This window comes from Thalia democratica, unplaced genomic scaffold, assembly GCF_965202585.1.
Source record: "Thalia democratica unplaced genomic scaffold, ktThaDemo2.hap1.1 HAP1_SCAFFOLD_1369, whole genome shotgun sequence".
In the NCBI taxonomy this organism is placed as follows: domain Eukaryota; kingdom Metazoa; phylum Chordata; class Thaliacea; order Salpida; family Salpidae; genus Thalia; species Thalia democratica.
This window is the reverse complement of record NW_028140241.1, coordinates 22,501-31,921: the sequence shown is the minus strand read 5'-3', so window position 1 is coordinate 31,921 and position 9,421 is coordinate 22,501. Positions and strand designations below refer to the sequence as shown.

The 9,421-nt window shown below is 35.1% G+C and overlaps 4 non-coding genes across 4 annotated transcripts in view; all 4 read left to right on the top strand.

The window, feature by feature from the left end:
• Positions 1 to 1,956: 1,956 nt before the first annotated feature.
• On the top strand, positions 1,957 to 2,075 carry LOC145848384 (5S ribosomal RNA). Its single transcript, XR_014371928.1, has one exon. It is a non-coding gene; the product is annotated as a 5S ribosomal RNA (ribosomal RNA).
• Positions 2,076 to 5,919: 3,844 nt separating this feature from the next.
• On the top strand, positions 5,920 to 7,734 carry LOC145848382 (small subunit ribosomal RNA). Its single transcript, XR_014371926.1, has one exon. It is a non-coding gene; the product is annotated as a small subunit ribosomal RNA (ribosomal RNA).
• Positions 7,735 to 7,915: 181 nt separating this feature from the next.
• Positions 7,916 to 8,068, top strand: LOC145848376 (5.8S ribosomal RNA). Its single transcript, XR_014371920.1, has one exon. It is a non-coding gene; the product is annotated as a 5.8S ribosomal RNA (ribosomal RNA).
• A 222-nt stretch (positions 8,069 to 8,290) lies between these two features.
• Positions 8,291 to 9,421, top strand: part of LOC145848385 (large subunit ribosomal RNA) — a 3,630-nt gene continuing 2,499 nt past the window's right edge. Inside the window, exon 1 of the ribosomal RNA XR_014371929.1 lies at positions 8,291 to 9,421. This exon is cut by the window's right edge and continues 2,499 nt beyond it. This is a non-coding gene — a ribosomal RNA (large subunit ribosomal RNA).

Sequence of the window (9,421 nt, the reverse complement as noted above, 5' to 3'; positions counted from 1 at the left end):
TTAGTAAACTAAATGAAAAAAAAACATCTTACTTAAAGTTCACTGTAATTGAAACATTATACAAAAGCTTTATAATTATAAGCTTTGAATAATTCTATTTGAATAAATAATAGATTCATAACTATATTCATGTTTGCATATTTAAATTATAAAAAGTTAGTGTTTTGTGTATTGACTTTATGATTATTTTATTTTAGTAACTGTTAGTTTTATACTTTAATAAAAGAAATATGGTTAACAAGTAAGTTAAAAATGAAAGAAGCATAAAAAAACACACTAATTAACTGCTTATTCAATAGTTTGATTATTTAATTATTTTTCTGTTATATAGTTTAATCGTATTGTATAAAAAATACAGAGGTTTAAAGTAAGTTTGAATAAAAATAAAACAAAACATATAATATAAGCATTAGTTAAAATACATAGTTTTTTTTTCTAAAAAAATTTAATTCTTTAATAATAAGTAGTAATTTAAATAAAAAATAATACAAGTAAAGTTATACAATATATATACTATAGTTTGTCAAACTAGGCAAACACTACTAGGCAAAAAACAAACTAGGCAAAAAACCTACAAAGTAGGCCACCACTACAATCCTATGTTCCAACTGGAAATTCAATGAGATCGTTACTGTACTTGTGATGAACGTTGATAATCCCCAAGATTGTAAGTCGAAGGCCTTACCCAACCTAACCAGCGCACTGGTTTTCTTACAACTGAATTAATCAACATTTATTATTGAATATAATCATTATTGATAGATAGAGGAATGTTGACAATCAACAACAGATTGTAGGTCAAAGGCATTACTCGACCCAAGTACCCACAACCTAGATTGAACAACATTTATTAGATAGATTTGTTTAATGATAGATAGAGGAATATTGTCAATCCACAACAGATTGTAAGTCAAAGGCATTACTCGACCCAAGTACCCACAACCTAGATTGAACAACATTTGTTAGATAGATTAGTTAGATAGATAAATAGTACAGTATAATCTCAAAGAATTTGAAGCCCGAACATTGAACGATAGTGGTGTTTCGTGACGACTAGCGGGATTCGATCTTACAACCTTCTGCTTATGAGTCAGCTGATAAGACCACTGACCCACCGCGCCACGACAAAGATAAAGAAATATTTTGCTATATAAATAGGTTGATTTTTATAATTTTGTTATACAGTGTCAATTACAGTGAACTTCAAGTAAGATATACAACAGTATATATATTTCCGAGTCTGACTTTGAGTACTTTTTATATATTATTAACAAGATTTTTTAGGAGTAATATCTGTTTAGTTCTTTAATATATCTTTAAAATAATAATATTTTTTAAGGTGTTTAAAACTTTTAGAAGCTGTATGTAATGTCTTTTAGTTTAATAGTTCTTTTAAATTAGTAAAAAAAATAAACATGGTTGAGTTATCAAATTAAACAAAATAGAACGTCAAGTATTTAATTACTAAAATTAATTTAATTAAAAAAAAATCTCAGGTAATCTAAAATGTCAGGAATTATTTAAAAATAAATATAAATTTAAAACTTATTATATTGAAAAGATTGATGAATAATACTCTTGAATGTATGCAATGTTTGTATTTGTAATGCAATAACATAAATGGATAGATCAATGACAAATTGTAAACATATTGTATTATTTTATTTTACGATTTTATTTTATTTATTTAATAATTCAATAAACTTTACTTCTACTTTTCCTGGTCTTAGGTAATTTATAGATAACAATTATTTAAACAAACACTTTTGTACAGTTACAATACAGTTTTAGTACAGTTTGGGAGTAACTGTTGATTAAAAAAACAAAAAAAAAGTTAATTCAGGTTAAAATTTTATAAGGAATAATTTTAAAATATCAAATTGATTGTAAATCAAGTGCAAATAGGTTTTTTAAATAAACCGAAGGGTTTATAAAGGCTTGTAAACGCCTTCAAACGCCTACGACCATACCACACTGAGTACACCCCATCTCGTCCGATCTGGGAAGTTAAGCAGTGTCGGGCGTGGTTAGTACTTAGATGGGTGACCGCTTGGGAATACCACGTGCCGTAGGCCTTTGCTTTTTGAATTCATCTTTTTTGTACTATTTTTCTTTCTGACCTATTTATACTTATTACTCGTTTATTTACATTTCTTTAACGCTTAAAAGAAAAGAAAATTCTAGTTATTAGCAAACAAAAACCTTAGCCAATCAGATAACGTTATTTGCTGTTTGCTTATTTGCTGTTTAAACCAATTAGAGCGCTAAAAAAGTGGTTTGACCAGTTTGAGATATCGAAAAAATAATGGCACCATCTTGTAGAGTACAATTTTCTGAGTTAAAATTAATACAACTAGTCTTTTATACTAAAACTTTAAAGTCTTTTTGTCCAAAAACAAATAAAAGCGTGGCTACTTGAAAAATCAAACGAAAATAAATTTTGCACTTTTGTATTGTGAGTCATAATAAGTTATTTACTGTTACCAACAGATACTAGCAAAAGCTTTTTAAAGTTTTGTATTAACTTAATGTATTTGTACTTAGTTTAAATTAATAGAGTTTATTTGGTTTACTTTATTATGTGTATTGAATGTGCTAGTATCTAAAAATAAATACAACTAAAACAAAACAAACAAGGAGAGTACTTGAATAGAACCAACACAATTTACAGACCAGTTGTGTACTAAATTTAAAGAAATTCTGAATAGTGAATATGCAATTATTATTATAAGTTCAAAGTTCACTTTAATTTAAATTAATGTATTTTGTAAATTGGTTTTATTTAATACGATAGTAGTGAATTACTTTATTTAATTTACTTTAGTATGTGTTGTATAACTTTATTTAAACCAGAAGCAAAACGGGATTATACTTTCAATAAACTACACAATTTACAGACCAGTTGTGTACTAAATAAAAAGCTATTGTGAATGGTGAATATGCAATTATTATTATAAGTTTATAAGTTCACAGTTTACAAAAGCTTTAGAATTTAGTTACTATTTTGTTCATATTTGCATATCTAATTTATGAAAAGTTAGTGTTATGTGTATTGGCTTTTTAATTTCTTTATTTGTAGAACTGTTAGTTTTATATTCTAAAGAAACATTTTTAAATAAATATGTTTAACAAGTAACTTAAAAATGGAAGAAATATATTGTATATATTGAACTATTTATATTTATTCTAGCTATTTGCTTAGTGTATTTATTAATGTGATTATTTTATTTTGTTGTTTGTCTTATAGTTTAATCGTATTGTGTTGAAATATATATATAACAAATACAGAGGTTTAAAGTAAGTTTAAATGAAAATAAAATAAGACATATAGTTGAAATATAAGTTTAAAAAAATAGTTTTTTTTTTTTTTTTTTTCTTTGTTTGTTTGATTGTTTGTTTATTATATAATCGCGACGTGTCATTTTATTACTTTTAAGCATACTAAATATAATAATAGGTATAGTTATAGGAAAAATTCAATTAGTTTCTAATGTAATAAAAAAGTTTATTTCCACAAATAAATAAATACCTGAAAAATCAAATGAAAAATAAATTTCGCACTCCTGTATTGTGAGTCATAATAGGTTATTTACTGTTACCAACAGATACTAGCGAAGGCTTTTTAAAGTTCTATGTTAATTCAATGTATTTGTACTTAGTTTTATTAAAATGACAGTATTGATGGTTACGTTTATTAAGTATGTTTATTTAACGTTATGTAACTCAAGTAAAACCAGAAGCAAATAAGGAGACTACTTTCAATAAACTACACAATTTACATACCAATTGTATACTAAACTTAAAGCTATTCTATTTTATTCTTGATAGTTATTTTAAAGTTATTAAATTATACAAATGTATTTTGTAAAGTAGTTTTATAAAGTTACTATAGTTTATTTAACTTACTATAGTATGTGTTATATAATTTTAATTAAACCAGAAGCAAAAAGGGAGACTACTTTAAATAAACTACACCATTTATTGTTATATATAACTCTAATAAAACCAGAAGCAAAAAGGGAGACTACTTTAAATGAACTACACAAATTAAAAATATATTATTATTTATAAATCAATCGTGTTGTGTTTCAAAATACATTTTTCAAATAATGTTTTACAAGTATTTATCAGTTATTTAGTTTTCTTTTTATAGTTTAGCCGTATTGTTTTATTTATTTGTTATTATTTTTATTTAATTGTTTGCTTATTATATTTATCGCCATGTGCTTAAAAAATAAAACAACTATAAAGGTTAAAAAAGTAAGTTTAAATAAAAATAAAATGAAACATACAAAATAAGCTTATGATTTTTTATTATTATTATTATTATTATTATTATTTTTATTTTATTGTTTGTTTATTATATCTATCGCCATGTGCTTAAAAAATAAAACAACTATAAAGGTTAAAAAAGTAAGTTTAAATAAAAATAAAATGAAACATACAAAATAAGCTTATGATTTTTTATTATTATTATTATTATTATTATTATTTTTATTTCATTGTTTGTTTATTATATCTATCGCGATGTGCTTAAAAAATAAAACAACTATAAAGGTTTAAAAAGTAAGTTTAAATAAAGATAAAATGAAACATATAAAATAAGCTTATGTTTGATTTTTTTATTTTACTTTTATTAAATTGTTTGCTTATTATATTTATCGCGATGTGCTTAAAAGAATAGAACAAATACAAAGGTTTAAATTGTAAGTTTTAAATAAAATAAAATGAAACATACAAAATAAGCTTATGATTTTTTATTATTATTATTATTATTATTATTATTATTTTTATTTCATTGTTTGTTTATTATATCTATCGCGATGTGCTTAAAAAATAAAACAACTATAAAGGTTTAAAAAGTAAGTTTAAATAAAGATAAAATGTAACATATAAAATAAGCTTATGTTTGATTTTTTTATTTTATTTTCATTTAATTGTTTGTTTATTATATTTATCGCAATCTGCTTAAAAAAATAAAACGAGTATTAAGGTTTGAAAAGTAAGTTTAAATAAAAATAAAATAAAAATATAAAATAAGCTTATGTTTTTTTTTTTTTTTTTTTATTATTATTATTTTTATTCAATTTTTTGTTTATTATATTTATCGCAATGTGCTTAAAACGATAAAACAAATATAAAGATTTAAAAAGTACGCTTAAATAAAAAATAATACAAATAAAGTTTATTTATAATAAATATATATATATTTAAAACATTAAAAAAAGTAGTTTATACATATTTTTTTTTATTTATTTCTTTTAAACATATTAAATAAAGTATAAAAAAGTATTAAAACATTTAAACGTAGCATAAATAAGCTTAAAACATTAAAATAATCGAAAAGAAACAAAGAAATTGAAAAAAATCGGAAAAAATCGGCAAAAAAAGTTCAACAGCAACATTTGAGCATCATACACGTATGCATTACTTTACACTAGTGAGAGAGACGTGTTTGTGCGTTCGGTCGACTTGACGAGAAAGCGGGCTTAAAGCATTACTGTTTAGCACCCGAGGCGCGGCTATTGCAGCGGCGGCGAACGTGCTATGTAAACGCATTGGAGCAGCGTATGAAAAACTACAAGCGTCCAGCGGCGGTAGGCTTATAGCTTTGCGAAGTCGTCGAGACGAGTAGCCGACGCAGGCAGGCACGGCTCGAGGCGGGTAACTGCAGCAGACAGATGGCGTGTTGCTGCTGACGAGTTAACCGGCAGAAGGCAAACGGTTGGTCGGGAGAAAGAACAGTCAGTTGTATAGCTGCATGCTGCAGTCGACGCGGGCTGGCGCTTTAAACAGCAAAAGGCCGGCGCCGACTTTCAGTAACGTTCGCAAGGCTTTTAAGCCGAGTGATAGAAAAGGTCTGTATTTATACAGTAAAAACGCTCAGTCGAGCAACGGGTTTAAACGCCCTCGGATAGTTATCTGGTTGATCCTGCCAGTAGTCATATGCTTGTCTCAAAGATTAAGCCATGCAAGTGTAAGTACGAGCTCACGTACAGTGAAACTGCGAATGGCTCATTAAATCAGTTATGGTTCATTTGATTGTACGCTTTTACATGGATAACTGTGGCAATTCTAGATTCTAGAGCTAATACATGCGTAAAGCGCCGAACTGACGTGAGGCGCGCATTTATCAGACCAAAACTAACCGGCTTTCGGGTCGTTACAATGGTGACTCTGGATAAGCTTGCGGATCGCACGGCCTAGTGCTGGCGACATCTCATTAAAGCAACTGCCCTATCAACTATCGTCGGTACGGTATCGGCCTACCGAGGTTGTAACGGGTGACGGAGAATCAGGGTTCGATTCCGGAGAGGGAGCCTGAGAAACGGCTACCACATCCAAGGAAGGCAGCAGGCGCGCAAATTACCCATTCCCGGCTCGGGGAGGTAGTGACGAAAAATAACAATGCAGACCTCGTACGAGGTCCTGCAATTGGAATGAGTACACTTTAAACTTTTTAACGAGTATCCATTGGAGGGCAAGTCTGGTGCCAGCAGCCGCGGTAATTCCAGCTCCAAAAGTGTATATTTAAGTTGTTGCGGTTGAAAAGCTCGTAGTTGGATATAGGGACGGCGAGGTTGGTCGGTCGAAAGGCTAGCACTGGCCTTGTTGTTCTTGTTGGTCGGTGCCTTCGCGGTGCTCTTAACTGAGTGTTGCGGTGGTCCGGCAAGTTTACCTTGAAAAAATTAGAGTGTTCAAAGCAGGCTTTACGCTTGTATAATGTTGCATGGAATAATGGAATAGGACCTCGGTTCTATTTTGTTGGTTTTCGGAGCACGAGGTAATGATTAATAGGAACGGACGGGGGCATCCGTACTGTGCCGTTAGAGGTGAAATTCTTGGATCGGCGCAAGACGAACGACTGCGAAAGCATTTGCCAAGAATGTTTTCTTTAATCAAGAGCGAAAGTCAGAGGTTCGAAGACGATCAGATACCGTCCTAGTTCTGACCTTAAACGATGCCGACTAGCGATCGGGCAGTGTCGAACTTAAGAACTGTCCGGCAGCTTCCGGGAAACCAAAGTCTTTGGGTTCCGGGGGAAGTATGGTTGCAAAGCTGAAACTTAAAGGAATTGACGGAAGGGCACCACCAGGAGTGGAGCCTGCGGCTTAATTTGACTCAACACGGGAAATCTCACCCGGCCCGGACACAGCGAGGATTGACAGATTGAGAGCTCTTTCTTGATTCTGTGGGTGGTGGTGCATGGCCGTTCTTAGTTGGTGGAGCGATTTGTCTGGTTAATTCCGATAACGAACGAGACTCTTACTTGCTAAATAGCTGCTCGACCCATTGGGTCGGAGACAACTTCTTAGAGGGACTAGTGGCGTTTAGCCACACGAGATTGAGCAATAACAGGTCTGTGATGCCCTTAGATGTTCGGGGCCGCACGCGCGCTACACTGACCGGATCATCGTGTGTTCCCTAGGCCGAAAGGTCCGGGTAATCCGTTGAACCCCGGTCGTGCTAGGGATAGGGACTTGCAATTGTTTCCCTTGAACGAGGAATTCCCAGTAAGCGCGAGTCATTAGCTTGCGTTGATTACGTCCCTGCCCTTTGTACACACCGCCCGTCGCTACTACCGATTGAATGGTTTAGTGAGGTCCTCCGATTGAGCCTGGTACGTGCGGCAACGCACTCGCCGGTGTTCGAAAAGACGATCGAACTTGATCATTTAGAGGAAGTAAAAGTCGTAACAAGGTTTCCGTAGGTGAACCTGCGGAAGGATCATTAACGAATCGAAATTTGATTTCAAGCGACGTCTCTTCTTCGAAGGGACCGAGCCCTGTAACTGTTATAGTTCGGTCGCGTTGCTTTCTGACAGCGGGAGTAATAATTCAGCACGCAAGTGCTGGCGCGGCCGCTTCTTTTGAACACGATTTTTTGGTTGCATTGAGATTGATTAACACGAGAGATCTCTTAGCGGTGGATCACTCGGCTCGAGCGTCGATGAAGGACGGAGCTAGCTCCGAGAAGTAATGTGAATTGCAGGACACATTGAGCATCGATATTCTGAACGCGTATTGCGGCCTCGGGTAATCCTGGGGCCACGTCCGTCTCAGGGTCTTTAACACACCGATCCTTTCATTAGTTTGAAAGTGCCTGCGACTCGTTTCTTAATTAAGGAGCGTGTCGTCAAAGACAGCTGGTCTGGCGATTTCACAGCTGAAGCGTGAGCAGCCTGCTGGCCTCGGGTGAGGTAGCAACGACGGTAGGTGCTCGAGAATAAGTTAAGTGACTTCAAAAGGCCGACGTACAAAGCGCATGTACTTTTGTAGTACATCACTTTTGACCTGAGATCGGGCGGGACGACCCGCTGAACTTAAGCATATCACTAAGCGGAGGAAAAGAAACTAACAAGGATTCCCCTAGTAACGGCGAGTGAAGCGGGATAAGCCCAGCGCTAAATCCGAGCCTTTTTGGAGGCGAGGAAATGTAGCGTATGGAATTCAGCATGCGGCGAACCAACGACTGCCCACGTTCTTCTGATCGAGGCCTTTTCCCAGAGCGGGTGTTAGGCCCTTGGCGGCGGTCGTAATTCGTCCTAGCGGTTTTCCCGGAGTCGGGTTGTTTGGAAATGCAGCCCTAAGCGGGTGGTAAACTCCATCTAAGGCTAAATACTGGCTCGAGACCGATAGCGAACAAGTACCGTGAGGGAAAGTTGAAAAGCACTTTGAAGAGAGAGTTAAAGAGTACGTGAAACCGCTTGGAGGCAAACGGAGGCGCCCATCGAGTCGCCGGACGTTTTCAGGCGCTGCGAGAGCTGTCCTACTGTTTGAGTGATCTTCGGAGACTCTTACGGTTGCGCTGGCGTCGCGGCGCTGCACTAGCGTTCGGCGAGGGCCGCGACCGGTTGCTGGGCTGACTTTGGTCGTTCGCAAGGTAGCTCTTCTTCGGAAGAGTGTTATAGGCGTTCGATTAGCTTCGGCTCGGCGACCGAGGAGAGATTCCGCGTCGGTCTTCGGACAGGCTGCGTGTTGATCGCTGGAATACGGCTTTGGAAACTGCTCGCAGTCTCTAGAGTTTGTACAAGGCCTTCTTCGCGTTAGCGCTCAGACGCCAGGGGTCTGCGGCTTAAGCTGGCCACGTCTCCGACCCGTCTTGAAACACGGACCAAGGAGTCTAACACGCGCGCGAGGTGTTGGGCAGTACGAAACCCGAAAGCACAGTGAAGGCAAACGAGGCGAGATCCTTTCATTAGGCGCATCGCCGGCCGATCCCATAGGCCGCGTCCTAGGGGTCGAGCAAGAGCGTGCTTGTTGGGACCCGAAAGATGGTGAACTATGCCTGAACAGGCTGAAGCCAGAGGAAACTCTGGTGGAGGGCCGTAGCGGTTCTGACGTGCAAATCGATCGTCGAATTTGGGCATAGGGGCGAAAGACTAATCGAACCATCTAGTAGCTGGTTCCTTCCGAAGTTT